The sequence below is a fragment of the Chlorocebus sabaeus genome, chromosome 24, assembly GCF_047675955.1.
Source record: "Chlorocebus sabaeus isolate Y175 chromosome 24, mChlSab1.0.hap1, whole genome shotgun sequence".
Lineage (NCBI taxonomy): Eukaryota > Metazoa > Chordata > Mammalia > Primates > Cercopithecidae > Chlorocebus > Chlorocebus sabaeus.
Window position 1 is genome coordinate 28699834 of NC_132927.1, and position 19697 is coordinate 28719530.

General features: G+C 39.0%; 1 pseudogene; it reads left to right on the forward strand.

Moving 5' to 3' along the window:
* Positions 1 to 8848: 8848 nt before the first annotated feature.
* LOC103228989 (pumilio homolog 3-like) lies at positions 8849 to 11370 on the forward strand (annotated as a pseudogene).
* Positions 11371 to 19697: the final 8327 nt, after the last annotated feature.

Consider the following 19697-nt stretch of genomic DNA (forward strand, 5'->3'; position numbering starts at 1 on the left):
AGATAAAACCAACTCTTCCGTAATCTTTGTAGATTTATTCATTAATTCATTAAATAATTGACAGAGACCTTGTGCCAAGCAGCTGATTAGGTGCTGAAGAAAAGAATAAAAATAAGACTTAGTCATAGTTCTTGAGTTGCTCATTGTCCACTGCAGGAGAGAGGAGTGTAAACAGTTAGGATACAGCATAGAAATTCTCCAAGTATTGCGAGTACGCAACACTATTTATTACTATTAGAAGTAGTAATAAATTTACTATTAGAAGAGGAGGCCCAAACTAGGGACCACGTGTAGAGTTGTCAGGAGAACTTCACAGGAAGGAGATGCACTGAAAGTCAAGTATTGAAAACAAGTAGGAATTTTGACACTGATTGAAAACTGAAAAGAACACAAAGAGAAAGTTTACGTAAGATAAAATATATATGGTTAATAAATGTAGACAAATATTCAGCCTAATCAAAGAAATACAAAAATCAAATGAAATTGTATAACGACAACAAACAACAACAACAACAAAAAACCTATGACTCTCAATAACAGAGGTTATTCAGAGAAGAACATTCATGTTCCCCTGGCGAGTTCGTAAATGTGTATACCCTTTCTTGATAGCAACCCGACAGTGTATCAAGAACCTAAAGTGTTCTTTGCTGTTGTTCCAGTCATTCCACTGTAGCATTCTCTTGCAGAAAAAATACACATGAAAATTATGTACTTCTTAATATCTTTCCCTTTCCCCTTTAGATATTGAAACCCTCAAAATTGTCCTGGACAAGCAGCAGTAGCAACACCTGAAACTTACTACAAATGCAAATTCTCCAGCTCCACGTCAGACCTGTTGAATCAGAATCTCTTGGGTGGGGCCAGCAATCTGGGCTTTAATGTGCCCTCCAGGTGATTCTCATGCATGCTAATATTTGAGAACCACTGCTCTACACAAAACAAAACAAAAAAAAAAAAAAAAGAAAAATACCAAAAAAAGACAAGAAAGTATGTGATAGACTGTATGTTTCTCTGACCTCTGATTCTCAGATCCTTTCAGTTGCAGATAATCTCTCAACACCTGAACTTCTACAGTGTTTTTATCTATAATGTTCTCAGCAAAGTTACAGCTTTTAAATATCTTTCAATATTGGAAGCCATTACTGATTATTTCCCAAGTTCAAAGTTCTTATAGCAGTGATGGGACCTGTCTTGCTCACTTGGAGGTAAAGATGCTACCTTCGGCAATGATATTTCTTTGGCCTCCTGCAGACACGTAATTGGGCACTAAGTCTGATGCTGTTCCATTGTGAAAGAAGATAAACTAAAGAGCCTTCGTTTACGAAAATATTGTCAAAGATTATATCTAAAGTGAGCTTTCATTAGGGATTGAGTATTTTCTAGCTCTCTATAGGATAAAAATTTCCATTGAAATACGTAAAGCTATTTTTAAACTTTCACAATTTGACTTTCTTGTATATTTTCAGGAAAATATTATACATTTAATCTTTCTTTCCAGGCATTAAAATCCTTGAGGACTAGACAGTCACCTATTTTTTTCTCATTTCTCCTAGTAATTCACACATATACTGTAGAAGAGCTATAAATATACTATAAATATATTGAATAAAAGGTGTTCTCTCTCATGATAGTCCTAAAATGTACGTCTATTCAATAAGAGGCTGCTGTACGGCTTGGTTAAAGATTCCTCTGTGTCTGATGAAGAATGTTCTCATATCACCATGTAAGGATTTTTCTCTTAGGCCAACCAAAGGTGAAAATAGTACACGTAGGAGAAATATTTTTGCTCTGTATTATTTGCCACTGTTATAGACATTATGTAAGTTAACATGTATGTTTCAATTTTTATCCAGGAAATAGCAACTCATACATGATGAAATTAACAACATAAAAAGTTTGTTAATTAGGCAATCTTAACGTTGTAAAAACAGCTTTGTCTTATTAGAACAGTGTTGAGTGGCCTACTCTTTAATTATTTTCTTCAGTGAGGCTAGGATTGCTGGTCTGGGTGTTCCCAGACTCTAGGTGGAGGAAAGCTGAGCGCGTAGGATGGGTGGTACTATAATTAGGCTTCCTCTCCCTACCATTTCACAATAGCCAAATTCAGTGGAATGAATTAGCAGATTTCACCTGATATCAGTGAGATGAATATTCTAGTCTTCCAGATATTTTTATACAAACTGCACGAACTCAGGAGTAAGTTCAATTTAAAAATATTTGCAATGAAGGTGTTTAGAACCTATCATGCTCTGGTTACAAATACAGAGAGAAGATACAAGCTTTTTTTTCCCCCAACTAAATGCCTCAACCAGAGAAGACAATAAAAATACAGTCAAGTCAAAGCTCAAATGAAAGTATATTTTAGGTAAAGTATAGGGTCCTATGATGATCTTAAACCCAGTAAGCACTTGGAGTCTAATTGGAAACACAAGACAAACTAGAAGTTAAAAATCATGCAATGTAGTGCAAATGTTACAAAGTACTATAGTATGAGTTATAGATTTCAAAACAATAAAGCCCCAAATCGGCGATAATTGATGTTTAAGATTAGTCCAGCAATGCACTGTATAAACACCTGGGCAAACAAAGTTGGTAGCTTGCCAACATCAGTTTCTTATCACTACAAAATAGAATATGGAAACAATAACTGTCATGACACACAATTCATAATGAATTTAGAAAATACTGTTCATTCCCCCCAAATTAAAAAACACCCAGAGTCCCCAATTAGATGACAAAGATAAAGTACAGTGATTTACTGATTATGATTGTGTGAAAGTAAAAAAAATCTTGGGACCCCAAACTCACTAAGCCAAATGGAAACGTCAAGTTAGGAACTGGGTCATGCCAACCTGCATCTCATTTTGGTTCCTAAATAAGATGGCTAAAATACAAAAAGCTACATACCTCCATCACATTTCGCCCACAAGGAAATTCCTTGGAGGCCCCAAGACTTTTACCCTAAAGTGTTGCTGTTAAGATGCATCATGGCAATGTGAATTGATAGCTTTTCTCCACAGGTGTGGGGACATAGGCGAGAACTCAAAGTCATGCCTCTGCCCACCTGAGACAAATGCATATCTGATTGTTTCCTCTGCTCTATCGTCTACATTATCTACATTATGTAAAAATGCAGATTCACTGAGCCAGATAAGGGCATGAATGACTGTTTTCCCCTACCCTCTTCTCACATGAAAATTATGTATTTCTCAATATCCTTCCCTTTCCCCTTTAGATATTGAAACCCTCAAAATCATCTTTGGGGAAAGGAATAGACCTATCTCCCAGGTGTGTATCCTTAACTTTGGCAAATAAACCTCAAAAAATGATTGAGATTTGCCTGGGTCATTTTCCTTGATTGACCACAGAGGGATCCTGAGTGAAGGTGGCCCCAGCCTACAGCAGCTCTCCTATTGGTACCAGTTTGGGCTCTTTATAGCCCAAACCAATAGGACAATTTGTCGAGGTCTGGGACCTCCTCCCTGCAGGAAGTTGGGGCTCTGAGGTTTAAGTTGATGTTTAAAAAAAAAAAAAACTTTTTTTTTTCCTGGGAGTTTTTACTTGCTTCCGTCAAGGAAGGCAAGCTTGTCTGCTTCTTATCAGTGGAGAACAGTCTTCAGCTTGAGCCTCATCACTAGGTAAGGTGCTGAGCTGGGATTCTGTCTTGCAAATTCTCGTTAACAACTGAAGTTACTGTTAACAACCAGCTGGTCTTGATTTCTCCTTACATTTAGAGCACTCAGAAATTGTATAATTTGTGATTGCTGTTCGTTTTGCTTAGATGTCTTGTTTATTTGTTTCTGTCTTGTTAGGTATTTTTGTATGTTTCAGTCCTTCTCTTATTGGATTTGGCCAACTCTAGCTTATGAGTATGGAATTTTCCTCTCCAAAGAAATAAGAGCACGCCCCTCTCAGATGTGCAACGGCTCTAAGTAGGATTTCCTGTCAGAAGAACATACTTAGGGTCTAATCTCAGCTAGCAGGTGCAAACAAGGAGCTCATCTCCCACACCTTGAGCCCCTGACACACAGTGCCAGGTAGCCACCATACTGGTTCAGGGAGTAATGGCCCTGAAAAGCTAGGTCCCCAAGCAGCACACTTTGGATCCAACAAACCCTCCGACTTGGTCAAATCTGAAAGAAAACTCTAAATTATGTGGAAGGAGCCCTTTAAGTTGGCTAAAAGCCCCACAGCTGTGAAACACAAAGTTCTGCCCTTAGAAACTCCAGCCAGGTATATGCAAAAACACTTAGGGTGAATTGTCATGCAAATATTTAATCAAGTGGACCACTATAACTAAGGCAGATTCTAACTTACAGTGGCCTTGATGGGGATCTTCTGAGATGCCCAACTTAGTGTACCTGTGAACTAGGATGCAAAACGCAGGCACAAAAACTAAACAACCAGAATGGGAGAGCTACTTTCAGTGGTACCTAGAGAGGAGCAAATAGGGGGAAGATCGCCTCATGTCCTTACAAGAAGCCAACAAACAACTTAGAGTCCTAACCAAGGACTCTCTAAAGTTCTGTCTCTCTTAAAGAAATCCTCAGAATCCCTTACTTCCCCGTGGCACCTCCCCATGTCTAATTACACCCCCACTTTACCCCTGACCTCTCTGAACTTCCCGGACCAGATCTGTTCCCTCCTTCTCCTGCATGTTTCAATCTAACATCTTCCCTTCCTTATATGCCACTCACTCAACAGAAGGCAGTCGGGAGTCTAACTTCCAAGACCCTACCTCCTGACAATTCCCTAACAGTGCCAGCAGCAGCCTCTCATTTGGAAGATGTGGAAAAGGGGGACCCCGCAGGGCCATCTCTCATGATCACCCTGTTTTGGGAACAACCGGCAACACGTAGGGGAACCCCGGTGATTGTCTACCAGCCCTGTTCAAAGGCTGAATTGCAGGGCATAAAGAATTTCTGGGTCTGCATAAGATCCAATTGGGTTTGCCCAAGAATTTGAATTCATTATCAGAACCTATGACCCAGGCCATTCAGACCTCTAACAGCTGGTACACATGTTGGTCTCGGAAGCTAAAGTTAAGGAATGAATGGAGAAAGTACAGTGGTCAGACCCTGTAGCAGACTTAACCCCTGAAGGCCCAATAGAGCTACAATAACCAGCCCCCAGAAATCGAGAGCACAGGCACAAAGATGCGTAGGAATGAGCAACTGCTCTGTTAAATATCATTTCTTCAATATTCCAAAGGGTTGTGGATTGGAATAAAATCCAGCAATGCCACCAGAACCCAAATGAATCAATTTTAGATTATTTTATACATTTTGACTGAGATAATATGCTCCAAATAATTAACTTACACTCTCTTGCCTGGTTCTTCTGATGAAAACCCTCATGACTATGTTCTGATGACTGACCAACTTCTCGCTCCCAGGACAGCCCTACAAGAGATGCCACTGGATAATGCTGAGATAGAATGGTATACAGATGGGTCTTATTTAAGAGGGGAGGATGGAAATTTTAGAGCAGGATATGCTGTGGTTTCTTTACTAGAGGTAATTGAAGTGGTCCTCTTCCTCAAGCCAAATCAGCTTAAGGAGCCAAATTGATTGCTCTGACTCAAGCTTGTCAATTAGCAAAAGACAAGACTATGAACATACACTGACAGCTGCTAAGCAGTTGGAGTTGCTCATGACTTTGGAATGTGAAAGGAGAGAGGATATTTAACCTCCTCAGGGCAACAACACATAAAAAATGGACAACCAAATATCAGAGCTGTTAGAAACTATTCTCAACCAAAACTTTTGACAATTGTGAAAATCCCAGGTCACTCTACATTGGACACCACTAAAAGTGGAGTTAATTAATTTGCTATTGCTACAGCTAAAAAAGCAGCATTGAAGCCACCAGCCCCAATCCAAAAAATGATCATAAAGCCTGAAACACTTAAAAACATATTGAAGGAAACCTAGAGTGTAGCCCCAACAAAAGAGAAATCCACTTGGAAACAGACAGGGAGACACCTGTCTCCTGAAACTAAAATATTGTATGGACTTAATAATAAGCCATTATTCCAATGGGATGTCAGGTACCCCTGAAGGAATGTGTTAATAACTTGACACATTGGAATCCAGATAAAAGTATATCCTAGTGTAAACAATGTTACTGGAAACCATCCTCCACAGTGGCACAAAAGATTTATTCCCAGTGTGTTATTTGTCCTAAGTATAATCCAGGGAAGCTCCTCCATGAGGCCCAGGGTCATTTTCCCCTTCCAGCTGGACCTTTTGAGATATGGTAGCTTGATTTTATCCAGCTGCCATCCTTTCAAGGTTACATGTCTTCGAATGGTCTGCATGTTTTCCCATTGGGTTGAAGCTTTTCCCTGCAGGCAAGCAACAGCGATGGCAGTTGGAAAACTTTATTACAAAAAATTATTCCACTATGGAGAGTCCACTGTGAACTTCACAGTGATAGAAGAACTCATTTTCCTGGTCAAGTTACTCAAAAATATTTGTGAAATTTGGCCCATAAGTCAACATTTCCATTGTGCCTACCATCCCCAGTCCTCAGAGCTGGTGGAAAGGATCAATGGAATAATTAAAACACAATTGGCTAAGTTCATAAATGGATTTCACCTCTGTTGGCTTAAAGCACTCCCCCTGGTGCTCCTTACCCTCTGGTCCACCTTGGAAAACATCAACTATACCCTTCTGAAATCATAAGAGGAAGGCCCATGTGTATGGGAACCAAAATAACCAACCCAACTTTTTTCAAGGGAGATATATTGCAATATTGTAAGGGACTCATTCATCATCTTTACCAAAGCCAAGATTTGGTAGAGAATTCCTTTCATAGTCCACTCCCTGAAGACAAGGTTTCTGGTTATGATCTGCACCCTGAAGGCTTTGTCTATTGGAAAAGACATTTAATAAAGGACTCCCTTCAACCCCAATGGAAGGAGCCATACCAAGTACTGTTAACTAATCCATGTGCTGCAAAATTAGATGGCATAAACTCATGGATTTACACCTCTCATCTTAAAAAGGTACAACCTTCTGAGTAGACTGTGACTCCTACCAAGGATCTTCACCTGTAGTTCATTAACATTGATATTCAATCCAGGACTAGGAGCAGACGATAACTGTTGTGGACTGCTTAACCCCAAGACACAGGACCAGGCCTGTATACAAAAGAATACCTATGTGTATTGTATAATAACTATTACAATTATTGTCCTAGAGATACTGGAAACTGCTGTCTTGTGCAGAACAGGGCACTTGCTTTGTCTGATTTAATGTCCTTTTAGTAGTTAAAATGAATTTCACAACCTTGCTCCTATTTACCCTATGCCTTTGCACCTTCTTGCCACTGTCACCCATTGTTGCCCATAAGACAAACCTGTTTCTACAATGGGCTCAAGATTATGCAGACAGATTATAAAAGGATGCCTGCTGGATATGCAGACTCATGCCTCTTTCCGGTGGCTCCAGCCTGCCATGGTGGGTATTTCCCTTCCAAGGTCAAGACTAGCTAGAATACCAAACTTTATTACATCACAGAAATGGTCTGGTATCCTTAGTGCTGGCATAACAAAAAACTAAATATATATACTTTGCCCATTAAAAACACTCTTAAGAGCAGGGACATGGGAAAAGATTTTCAAGGGAAAGGGCCAGCTCACCAGCTCTCACTTCAGCATCCCCCCAACTAAAAGAGAAGGTGGCAACCATGCCCCAAACAACAGCCCATTTTCAAAATGGAATAAAGCAGATTTGGAATGGGTTTATCTGGTTCATCCCTTCATTTGGCCAACTCAGCCAAATGCTCCTTTATGCTTGGAATGAAGAAACCACCCCAAGGACCAATGGCCAAACACTACAAGAAATATGGGGTGGATACCTGGAGAAATTGTGTTGTGACCTGGAGAAATTGGTGACAGAAGCTATTGCTTCTAACAGGAATAATAATAATAATAATAATAATAATAATAATAATTTGTGTTGTGTCCTGTTTTTGCTTACAATGTTATTAGAGCATGTCCAGATTAGTCATCAACTGAAAGGGCTAGAATAATGATCGCCCAAAGAGTTGCTCTAATTGAGGAGGCAGTAGCATAGCCTGACCCAGCTTCCAGGTTTGCTTTCCCCTTTGTTGCTATATATCTGGTCTAGGTCCCTATATTTTTAATTTCCTTTTTCCTCCTTTCCTCCCCGTATTTTAATCTTCATGGGATATGACCTCTAAGAATGAGCCTTCCTAGCAAGGTGGGACCTGAATTTCTGGGAGTAAACCATCCTAGCAATGAAGGATCAGCTCAAAAAAAAAAAAAAAAGAAAAAGAAAAAAGCAAGCTAAGACCAGAGATACATTTTCCTTCTAAAATGCTTTCTCCAATGATTTTAAAGAAAAAATGGGGGGTATGTGAAAATAAAATAAATCTTGGGACCCCAAACTCACTAAGCCAAAAGGAAAAGTCAAGCTGGGAACTGGGTCATGCAAACCTGCCTTCCATTCTGTTTCCTAAATAAGGACTACAAGATGAAAAGCTACATACCTCCCTCACAAGGAAATTCCTTGTGGACCCCAAGACCTTCACCCTAAAGCATTTCTGTTAAAGTGCATCATGGCAATGTGAATTGATAGCTTTTCTTCACAGGTGTGGGGAACATAGGACAGAACTCAAAAGTCATCCCTCTGCACACCAGGGACAAATGTGTATCTGATTGTTTCCTCTGCCCTATCATATACATTAATTTTATGTAAAAATGCAGATTCCCTGAGCCAGACCGAGGCAGGAATGACTATTTTCCCCTGACCCTCTCACACGAACATTGTGTATTTCTCAATATCCTGCGCTTTCCCCTTTAAATATTGAAGCCCTCAAAATCATCTTCACAGAAAGGAATAGACCTGTTTCCCAGTCGTGTGTCCTTAACTTTGGCAGATAAACCTCCAAAACTGAATGGGACACACCCTGGCCATTTTCCTTGATTGACAATTGGCACATCCAAAAGAAAAATGACAGCCCCCCGCCCAAACAGCTAAAGATAAAAATGGAACAAAGATTTATACTTCAAATGTGAATACAAAGTAATATTAGGCTAAGCAGACTTTAAGGCAGTAAGTTTTATGGTTAAAAAGTCAATATGTGGTCGGCCCCATGTGTGCAAGTTGCTACAGTGGAAGTCAAAGGGGAAACAACAATTCACAGGAATGAGTACAAAGGCATCAAAAAAAAAAGAAAGAAAGAAAGAAAACTGATTTCATAAACACAGTGATTCTGGTTCTTCAAAGACATTTCCAAGAAAAGTTGCTAAGGAAGATGGATCTAAAACCATATCTAAGAACTTTGAGAAAAGTGTCACAAAATCAGAGGAAAGGGTGTGAAGCAGTTAAAGAATAAGCAACAATAGGACAAAGCACCAAGGAACAAATTCCAGCCAGCAAATAAATTCAACAAGAAGAGAAGACTCCAGCCAGATGGCAAAAGTGGTGAATCAGCAGCCAAGAAACCCAAATGGGACGACTTCAAAAAGAAAAAGAAAGAACTGAAACAAAGCAGGCAACTCAGTGATAAAAGTAACTATGACACTGTTGTGTGGGCAAAGCAGATTTGGAAGACTTTAAGAAGGAAAGACTGTGACAAAGAAAAAAGAGTAAAGTTAATGAATGACTTGCAGAAGTTGATTCAAGGGAAAATTAAACTATTGCATTTTTAGCTAGACGTGTTGGCACATGCCTGTAATCCCAGCTACTCAGGAGGGTGAGGCATGAGAATCCTTGAGCCTGGGAGGCAGAGCTTGCAGTGAGCTGAGACGGTGCCACTGCACTCCAGCTTAGGGGAGAGAGCAAGACTCTGTCTCAAACAAACAAACAAACAAACAATTGCCTTTGCACATGATTCAACTCGTGTGATCCAGTGTTATATTCAGTGTGGTAATGAAGAACAGTCAAAACAGGCTTTTGAAGAATTGGGAGATAATTTGGTTGAATTAAGTAAAGTCAAATACTCCAGAAATATTTTAAAGAAATGTCTCATGTATGGAAGTCAATCACAGATTGCCGAGATAACGAGAAGTTTTAAAGTCCCCGTGAGGAAGATGCTGTGGCAGGCAGAAGCATCAGCCATCGAGGAGGACACATATAATGACAAAACCACTTTGGAGCAGAGGAACACGCTGACGAAAGAGTTCTATGGGAACACATTTCACCTTTACAAGTCAGTCGATCACCCAACTCCAGATAAAATATTAGAGGTACAGCCAGAAAAATTAAGAGCTTATTATGGATGAAATGAAACAGATTCTAACTCCAGTGGCCCAAAAGGAAGCTGTGATTAAGCATTCATTGGTGCATATTCTTGGACTTTTTTTTCTTTTTTTTTTTTTACCTGTGTGCCCCCCAAACTCAGATCAGAAATGATTGAAGTCATCCACAAAGCAGTGGTATACCTGGCACACACACGAGGGCATGGGTGGCCATGCACTTCCTGTGGCATGGCATGCCCAAGGACAGGAAAGTGACTGTGAAAATAATGAAGACTTAAGTTGAAAAAGTGACTGATGGCCAATACTCTCATTTGGCTTTACTGGCGGCATTTGATTGTATTGGTGATACTAAGCTTGTGAAGCAGATAATCATCATATCAGGAATGATCAGTTCATTGCCTAGCTCAGGAAATGACAAACATGAAAGGAAGGTCCTGTTGTATTTACTAAGCCCCAGAGATCTTGTATATCTACTATGAGAAATCATTGAAGTTCTGCAAAAAGGAGATGGAAATGCACACAGTAATAAAGTTATAGAAATCTGCAGATATGAGCTCTCAGAATCCATTTCTCCAGCTTTGTTAAGTTACCTGCAAGAACATGCCCAAGAGGTGGTGCTAGATAAGTCTGCGTGTGTTGGTGTCCTATATTCTGGATCTGCCACTGGAGACGTTCAGTCTGCCATGAATGCCATTGCCAGCTTGGCAGCAGCGGAACTGCAATCTAGTGGCAAGGACCAAGAGCTTCACATTGCAGAACATCCTCCAGGACATCTAGTTCTGAAGTAGTTAATGGAGCAAGATAAAAAGATGAAAGAAAATGGGAGAGAAGGTTGTTTTGCAAAATCATTTGTAAAGCACGTTGGTATGAGGAACTTGAAATCCTGGGTTAGTGTAAATCGAGGTGCCATTATTCTTTCGAGCCTTCTCCAGGTTGTGATCAAGAAGTTGCAAACAAACTCAAAGATGGACTGAAAAGTTTTATTCCTACATTGGAAAAAAAAAAAAAAAAAAGGCACCAACAAAGGAATAGAAACTCTACTTGAAAAATTGGGCTCATGGGTGGAAAGAGTTCAGAGCAAGATGGAATCATTTTTCCCATTCCCTGTTCTGTTTCCCAATGCGGAAAAGAAGGGCTAGGGTCCACCTTACTGGTAATTTGGGTGCTCTGCATATATGTTTCTTCTTTGTGTAAGAATCTATTCGTGAAATTTTTTTTAAATGAAAAAGTCAATATATGGCTATAAGATACAATCAATAGTGAATTTTCAGCATGGAGTTAATTTGACCAAATAACATGGTGATGAAAGTACAAAAGAAAAAGCATTAGAAACATGAGAAATCAAAATGTCACTATTGTCATGGATGATTTTCATGCCCCACCATCAATCAAGGTAGATGAAATAGACAAAAAGACATTGGTTTAAATATATTTATATTTTTGTTTCTACATCATGCAAAACTCATATGGATTTTTATAAAATAAGCAGAATATGTTTATGCTGAACTGTGTTTCAGCATAGGCTGTGATACAGACCTACAATTCTTTGGTGACGCTAAAGGCAGCTCAAGAAAGGCAAGGAATGATCCTTCAAAGCAGCTCAAACTGAGGTTCAACAAGAGGTTCGAGTGGAAGATACCTGCCATATGTAAAATAGCACTGTAGGCAGAGAAAATGAACAGTGTTTCAAACCCAAGCCCCAGACTCGAAATTGTAAGGACAGAATCTCTGAATGTTAAATGTAGATTTGTAATCACACTGCTTTATGCATGCAAGACCCTGTATACTGCCACTCAGGATGAGTACCATCAGGATTCTTTTTCTTTGATAAAGATGAACAATTCTCCAAAACAACACAAGAGAAGCCAGATAGTGAGTTGTATCACTGTGGTAGGCAGCTTCTAAAAGAGCTACCTATGATCCTGGTCTCCAGGTCTCCTGGTATTTATGCCCTTGGGTAATTCTTTCCCTGCAAGCGTGATCTGGACCTACAGACTTGCTTCTAAGGTGTGGAATACAGCAGAAAAACATCTGGAAAGTTTCACCTGAGATCCGGTTACAAATAAGCCTTGGTTGTTTGCTCGCTCTGAGGGAAACCAGCTGCCATGCTGTGAGCTGTATTGTGGAGAGGCTCACATGGCAGAAAATGGAGGGAGGACACTGGCCAACAGACAGCAAGGAATAGAAGCCCTTAGTCCAACAACCCAGGAGGAACCAAATCCTCCAACAACCACATGAATGTTCTTGGAAGAGGATCCTTCCTTCCAAGTACAGTTTTGAGCCGATTGCAGCCCCAGCCAATGTCTTGACTGCAGCCTTATGAGAGACCTGAGCTAGGGGACCCAGCTAAGCTGCACCCAGATTCCTCACCCACAGAAATTGTGAGGTAAGAAAATGTTGTTTCATGCTGCTACATTTTGAGGTAATTTTTTCAGCAGTCATAGATAACTAATATAATTCATTGAATTATAATTAAATTAATGGACATCCCATTATATATGAATCCATAGCATATTTTATTGACAAATATGATACATGAAATATTTATAAGCTCTGATTATATACTAGGCTACAAGAAAAATCTCAATAAATATAAGAGAACAGAAATTAACAGTTTATTTTCTTTGATTAGGAAATACATTTTTACTTAAAACCAAAAAGTCTCTGATTACATGGAAATTTTTCTTCTTTTTGTACGCATTATACATACTAAATTGTGCATACAACATACATATGCAGTTTAAATAGTAATTTTAAAGTAAATATCCATGTAGACATTGTGCAGGTCAAGAAACGGAACATTGCCAGTACCATAAGCCTCCTGTGTGCCTTCCCTGATCACAGTCCCTCCCTCTCACCGAGACAAACCCTGTCCCGACTTTTAAGAAATCATGTCTTTGCTTTTCTTTGTCTTACCCCCATGTGTGCATCATAATATATGTATTTAGTGTCTTTTTCTCAAGCTTAGTAATGTGTCTTAGCTTAGATTCCTCACATGCAGCCTAGGACAAAGAGTCAGGTGCATGTGACCTGTGGAGCTCCTGCTTTCAGGAGAAAAGCAGTGAAAGCAGCAGGACAGGGCAGGGACAGAAGCAAAGCAAGGATGAGGTCTTAGCTCTGCCTGATCTCAAGGGGGGGCTCTGGAGCTTGAATACCACCGCAGTGTTGATCCTACCAAGACACTTATGACAGCCTGTTACTAAGTTTTGGGCCAACGTGTTCCCGGGGGTACCCTGTGAGCCGAGGGCAATTTTCCAGAAAAGCGGCCAGCTCTGAGCCATTAGCAACCATAACTCACAGGGGCTGGGGGCAATGACTTGGAAAAGGAGATCTGGATGGTATTCACCATATAGTATGTTTGTGAGATTCATACTCTTAGTACGTGTAGCTGAGTTCCTATATTTTCATGGCCAAATAGTATTCCATGGTATGAATATATCACATGCTGTCATTGGACATTTGGGATATTTCTAGATTTGCCTACTAGAAACAATGCTGTTTTATGACTCAAGGGGCAAAAAAAAGAAAAGAAAAATAAATAATGCTGTTTTAACTGTTCTTATTATGTCTTGTGTTGGATATGTGTAAGAGTATCTATCTCTAAGGCATACATCTAGGAGTGGAATTGCAGGGTTATAGCACATGTGCATCTTTTATTATATTATAAAAATCGTTTTCCAATTTACACTAACACCAGTGTTGTTTTCATTGTTCTACATCTTTGCTAACACTTGTATTGTTAGACTTTTAGTTTTAGCCATTTTGGTAAGTTTGTAATGGTATTTCATTGAGGTTTTAATGTATTTTTCATATTAATAATGATGATATTGCACAGCTTCTCATACATTTATTGGCAGTTTGGAAATTCTAGTTTATAAAGCTTTTGTTCAAGTCTTTTGCCTTTATAAAAAATACAATGTTTGTTTTTCATATTTATAGATGTCCTAATTACTGTTACTTTGTCAATTTTATGTGTTGGAAAAAAATCTTTTCCCATTCTGTAATGTGTCTTTTCACTCTCTTTTTGATGACTTTTAATGAATAGAAATTTTTATTTTATTAGAATCTAATTTCTTAAACTTTTCTTTTATGGCTAAGCTTTTCATGTTTTATCTGAGAAATGTTTTCTAAACCTAAAATCATGAAATATTTTTCTATACTACTTTATAAAAGCTTTATAGTTTTGCCTTTCACTTTTGAATTTTAACCCACCTATTATTTATTTGGTGTATGGTGTAATATAAATATCCAATTTTGTATTTTTACCATATAAATAACCAATTGTCCAAATATCATTTATCAAAAAGTTAATATTTTCCCCCCTGATCTTAAATATCATCTCTGTCACATATGAAGTTTCCATATTTATATGTTTGTTTCTATTCCATTGGCCTGTTGTCTTACGTATATTAATGCTTCCACCTAGCTCTCTTTGAAGGGGCCCCTTTTAATCTTAGTGCTTTAGTTCCACCATAACCTGTTGGGATTTTCACTGGAATTGCACCGAATCTATTGATTACTTTTATATACTTTTCAATTTATTTATGTGTTTTTCAATGTCTCTTTATAAAAGTTTCAAAATTTTACTGAAGTATAACATGCATACACAGAAATATACAAATTATAAGTAGACAGTGAAATGAATTTTCACAAAGCTAATACACCTAAGTAACCAATACCCAGATTAACCAAAAACAACAAAAACAAACAAAAAAACCCAGAATCCCAAACCCCTCCAAAATCCCCTTTTTAGCTACTAACTTCACCCACAGGAGAGAACCACCTTGAGTTCTAATACAATACATGAATTTTGTCCACTTTTGAACTTTATATAAATGGAATCATTCAGTATATACTTGTTTCCTTTCACTCAGCAGTATGCTTGTGAAATTCGTCCATGTTGTTCAGAGAGTTATATTTTGTTTATTCTCTTTGCTGTAGTGTTCTACTGTATGAATTCCACTGTATGAATTTACCACAACATATTAATCTATCTATTGCAGATGGACATTTGAGTTATTTCTAATTGAACCTATTACAAATAGTAATAAGCAGGCGGTGGCTCACACCTGTAATCCCAGCACTTTGGATCACCTGAGGTCAGGAGTTTGAGAACAGTCTGGCCAACATGGTGAAACCCCGTCTCTACTAAAAATACAAAAAAAAAAAAAGTTAGCCAGGTGTGGTGGTGGGCACCTGTAATCCCAGCTACTCAGGAGGCTGAGGCAGGAGAATCGCTTGAACCCGGGAGGCAGAGGTTGCAGTGAGCTGAGATTGCGCCACTGAACTCCAGCCTGGGCAACAAGTGCGAAACTCTGTCTCAAAAAAAAAAAAAAAAAGAAAAAGATATAGTAATAAGCATCCTTTCACACATCTTTTGGGAACATATATAGGCATTTCTATTAAGGATATAACTGAATGTAATTGCTAGGTCATAAGTTTTGCCCTTAGTAAATACTGCCAAGGGGTCTTCCAAAGTGGATTCAAAGTGGATTGTGTCAGTTCATACTTCCACAGCAATGTATAAAAGGCCGAGTTGATCCGCATGCTCATCAATACTTCCTAATGTCTTTCTAGTTTGGTTTAGCCATTCTGGGGGTATCGAGTGGTATCACATTGTTGCTTTAATGTGCAAATCCCTGATCCATACCTTTTCCTATGTTTATTGTCCTTTGCATATCCCTGTCTGTGAAGGATCTGTCCAAGTCTTTTCTCCACTTCTCTATTCAGTTGTCTGTCTTTTGCTTATTGAATTTCAAGAGTTTCATTATCTGAATCTATTGGGTTCTTGACTTTGTGACACTACATGGCAAAATTTTGCCTAGTGTGGAAATCCAGATGCATCCACATTTATTTGGTTCCTGGAGTTCAAAATGAAAATGTAGATAATGAAGGATACCTGAAGTCACTGTAGGTCTATTCCTGCTGATTCTGACTGATGTTATCTTATTTTCTGGTGAGCTTGGGTATTATGAGAACATATATTCTGGAGATTCTCTAATGCCTAAAATGATGGTGCCTTCCTCCAGAGGGGATTTGCACTCTCCAGGCACCTAGGGTCGGTCCAGGACTTCTTTAACCCAGTTCGGGGCATAGGGTTTTTTGGACCATCCAGTTGAGGTGAATTGGAGTTACAAACTCACACAGACTTCCAGCACGTGCTTGTCACTTCACAGAGATCGGGTTTTTCTTTACTTTCCCTCCTCTGCACTGTTCAACACAAAAGAATTTTTTTTTTCCCTTAAGATCTCCTGGGGGAGTGTTGGAGGGTTAGAGGGTAGAAGTGGGTTTAGGTTTACTTCTAGTTCATTCCTGACCTAAGGAAGGGTGGAGGAAGGTTTCCTATTAGACTCCCCACCTTTGCCGGAATATAAACTTTAATTTCTGAACTTGTGGACCCTGAAAGAATAAAAACAATAAAATCCAGCTTTCCTTCATTGACATATGTCCTCAGAGGCAAAAGCAACTTCTGTGTTCTGAGACAGGGTCTGGCTCTGTCTGCCAGACTGGAATGCAGTGGCACGATCTTGGCCTAATGTGACCCCCGCCTCCTGGGCTCAAGCTATCCTCCATCAGCCTGCTGAGTAGCTAGGACCACAGGCTGTGCCACCACACCCAGGTAATTTTTTGTAGATATGGGGTTTCACCAGTTGCTCAGGCTGGTCTCGAACTCCTGAGCCCAAGTGATCTGCCTGCCTCAGCCTCCCAAAGTGCTGGGATTACAGGCATGAACCACCACCCAGCTGCAACTTCTGCATCCTGCTTTTCCCTCTCGATTCTCATTGCCATTTAGATTTTGTCATGATAAATCCTATCTTATCACCTTTCTCATGCTTTTCAGACTTTTCAAATCTTTGCAGCATTTTTCTAACTGGTGGATTAATCTGAATAGTTTACTGACTACATTACCTAAAACATAACTTCTTTAAGTTTGCAGACTGTCAAATAATTATGGAAATGGGCAGGGAATCTCTTAAATGAAATGACTAAAAGTATTTAGTAAAAAGTTGAAGCAAGATCAGTTCATATAAAACTGTACAAGATACAGTCAATCCTATAATTTAGAGGTAAATCATAGCAATAAGTACTTTTCTTGTTCTTGTTTTTGTTTGCTTCTTTGGAAACAGGGTCTCTCTCTGTCACCCAGGCTGGAGTGCAGTGGCACGATTATAGCTCACTACAGCCTCAAATTTCTGGCCTCTCACGATCCTCCTACCTCAGTCTCCTGAGGAGCTGGGACTACAGGCACATGCCACCATGCCCAGCTAAGTTTTCGTATTTCTTATAAAGACACGGTTTCACCATGTTGCCCAGGCTGGTCTCAGATTCCTGGGCTCAAGCAGTCCACCAGCCTAGTGCTCCCAAAGTGGTGGGATTACAGGCACGAACCACTGTGCCTGGCTGGGACAAGTAATTTTCAAGGTCAGCTTCCCAGAGCCTCACAAGAGTAGGGCACATGAAATGGGATGGCAGGGCATCACATCAGGAGGGGTCCAACATTTCCCCATCTGGTCACCCACAGCAGCTCCATCTATACTGATACCTAGACTTGGCCAAAAATTCCACACAGAACAGATAAGCATTACGAATTGTGTCAAGGGTCCCCAAGACCACCCCTGGTTTCAAGGCTTCTCTAGACGGACTTGCAGGACTCAGCGTACAGTTGCACTCATGGCTACGATTGATTACAGGGAAAGGATACAAAGCAAAAAAAAACCAAAGGGAAGAATCACATGGAATGAAGTCAGGAGGAAGCCAGATGCAGACTTCCTAGAGGCTTCTCCCATCAGAGGCACAGGGATGTGCTTCCTTCTTCAGCAACAAGGTGACAATATGGGTGAAGTGTTACCTATCAGGGATGCTCACTAGAGACTCGGTGCCCGAGGCTTTTTGGGGAGTTGGTGGTATAGGCAGCCTATGCCTGGCACATACCAAAATTTCAAATTCCTAGACAAATAGCAGCTGTTCAGCATACACTATGTTGTGTGCACAAAGCAATCCCAACACAGCAAACCACGCTTATCATGTAAGAAATGGTGGGAACCCTCCAAAAATCCAGGTTACCAGATGCCAACCATGGGCAACCTTGCAAGCAGGCCTTTCTAAAAATAGCAGTCTCAGGTCTGCTGTGGTGTCTCTTTACTACACACACAAGAAGAAATATATCATTTAAAACTGATCTTGTATAACTATAAAACATAAAGGAATTATCTGATAAACTATTAAAATATATAAGAGCTTATAAATATGATAATATAGAGTCAACAATATGTTTATATACTAGCAGTAACATATACAAACCAACAAACAGAAGGTCCTATATGCAATAGCAACTAAAACATATGTAATGCCTGGAAATAATCTTAACAAGACATGTAGTGACAACATGAAGTAAAAACACAATTATATGAAGAAATATAAAATAAAACTTGAAAAAGTAACCAGATGATTATTCCTGATTAGGAAGACTGGATATAAAAATGATGTTCAAAATTAATTTATAGGTCTAATGGAACCACAATCAAAATCTCTGCTGCTTTGAGTTCTTTCTTTAAAAGAAAAACATAGGTTTTGGGGGGTTTTGCCTACTTTGACAAAATGATCTCAAAGTTCACTCAGAGAATAAAAAAGGAAGAAAATTCAGAAAAAAAAATAGTTGTTAGAAGGTGAGTCTCATTCTGTTTTAATCATCTTACAATGATATAATTAAAACAATGTGGTAATTGTACAAAGAATAGCCTAAATCAATGAAAAAGTTAAGTCCAAATATGGTCTTAGTATATGAATAACAAAGAATGCCTCACAAATCGATGAGGAAGACAAAAGTTAGTCAATATGATTTAGGAACAACTGTTTGACAATTTGGAGCACATTCATCTAAACCCTAATTTTTTTTTAAAGAAAGCCAATCATGTCTGATCTTTTTATTACTACAAATAGCCATTATTAAATATAATTAAAACTAAGTGTGTTTGGCTTTGGAAAGGTTATAGTTACATTAGTATTTGCTACTCCTATATGTCAAAAAAAAGTAGGTAAAATAAAAGGGCAGACAGGCCTGGGAAAAATATTGCAAAGAGTTAATATATGTTATATTAATAAAATATACATTCACATATTGCTTAATGACAATACACATTCTGAGAAATGTGTGATTAAGCAGTTTGTGGTGAGAACTTCATACCCTGTATTTACACAAACCTAGATGGTACAGCCTACTGCACACCTAGGCTATGTGGTATGGCTTATTGCTCCCGGACTGCCAACCAGTACAGCATGTTACTATATTGAAAACTGTAGGCAATTGTAACACAGTGGTAAGCATTTGTGTATTTAACATATCTAAACATAGAAAAGTTACAGTAAAAATATAGTATTAAAGGAAAAAATGGTGTACCTGTGTGCGACACTTACCATGAATGGACCTTGTAGGATTGAAATTTGCTCTGGATGAGACAGTGAGTGG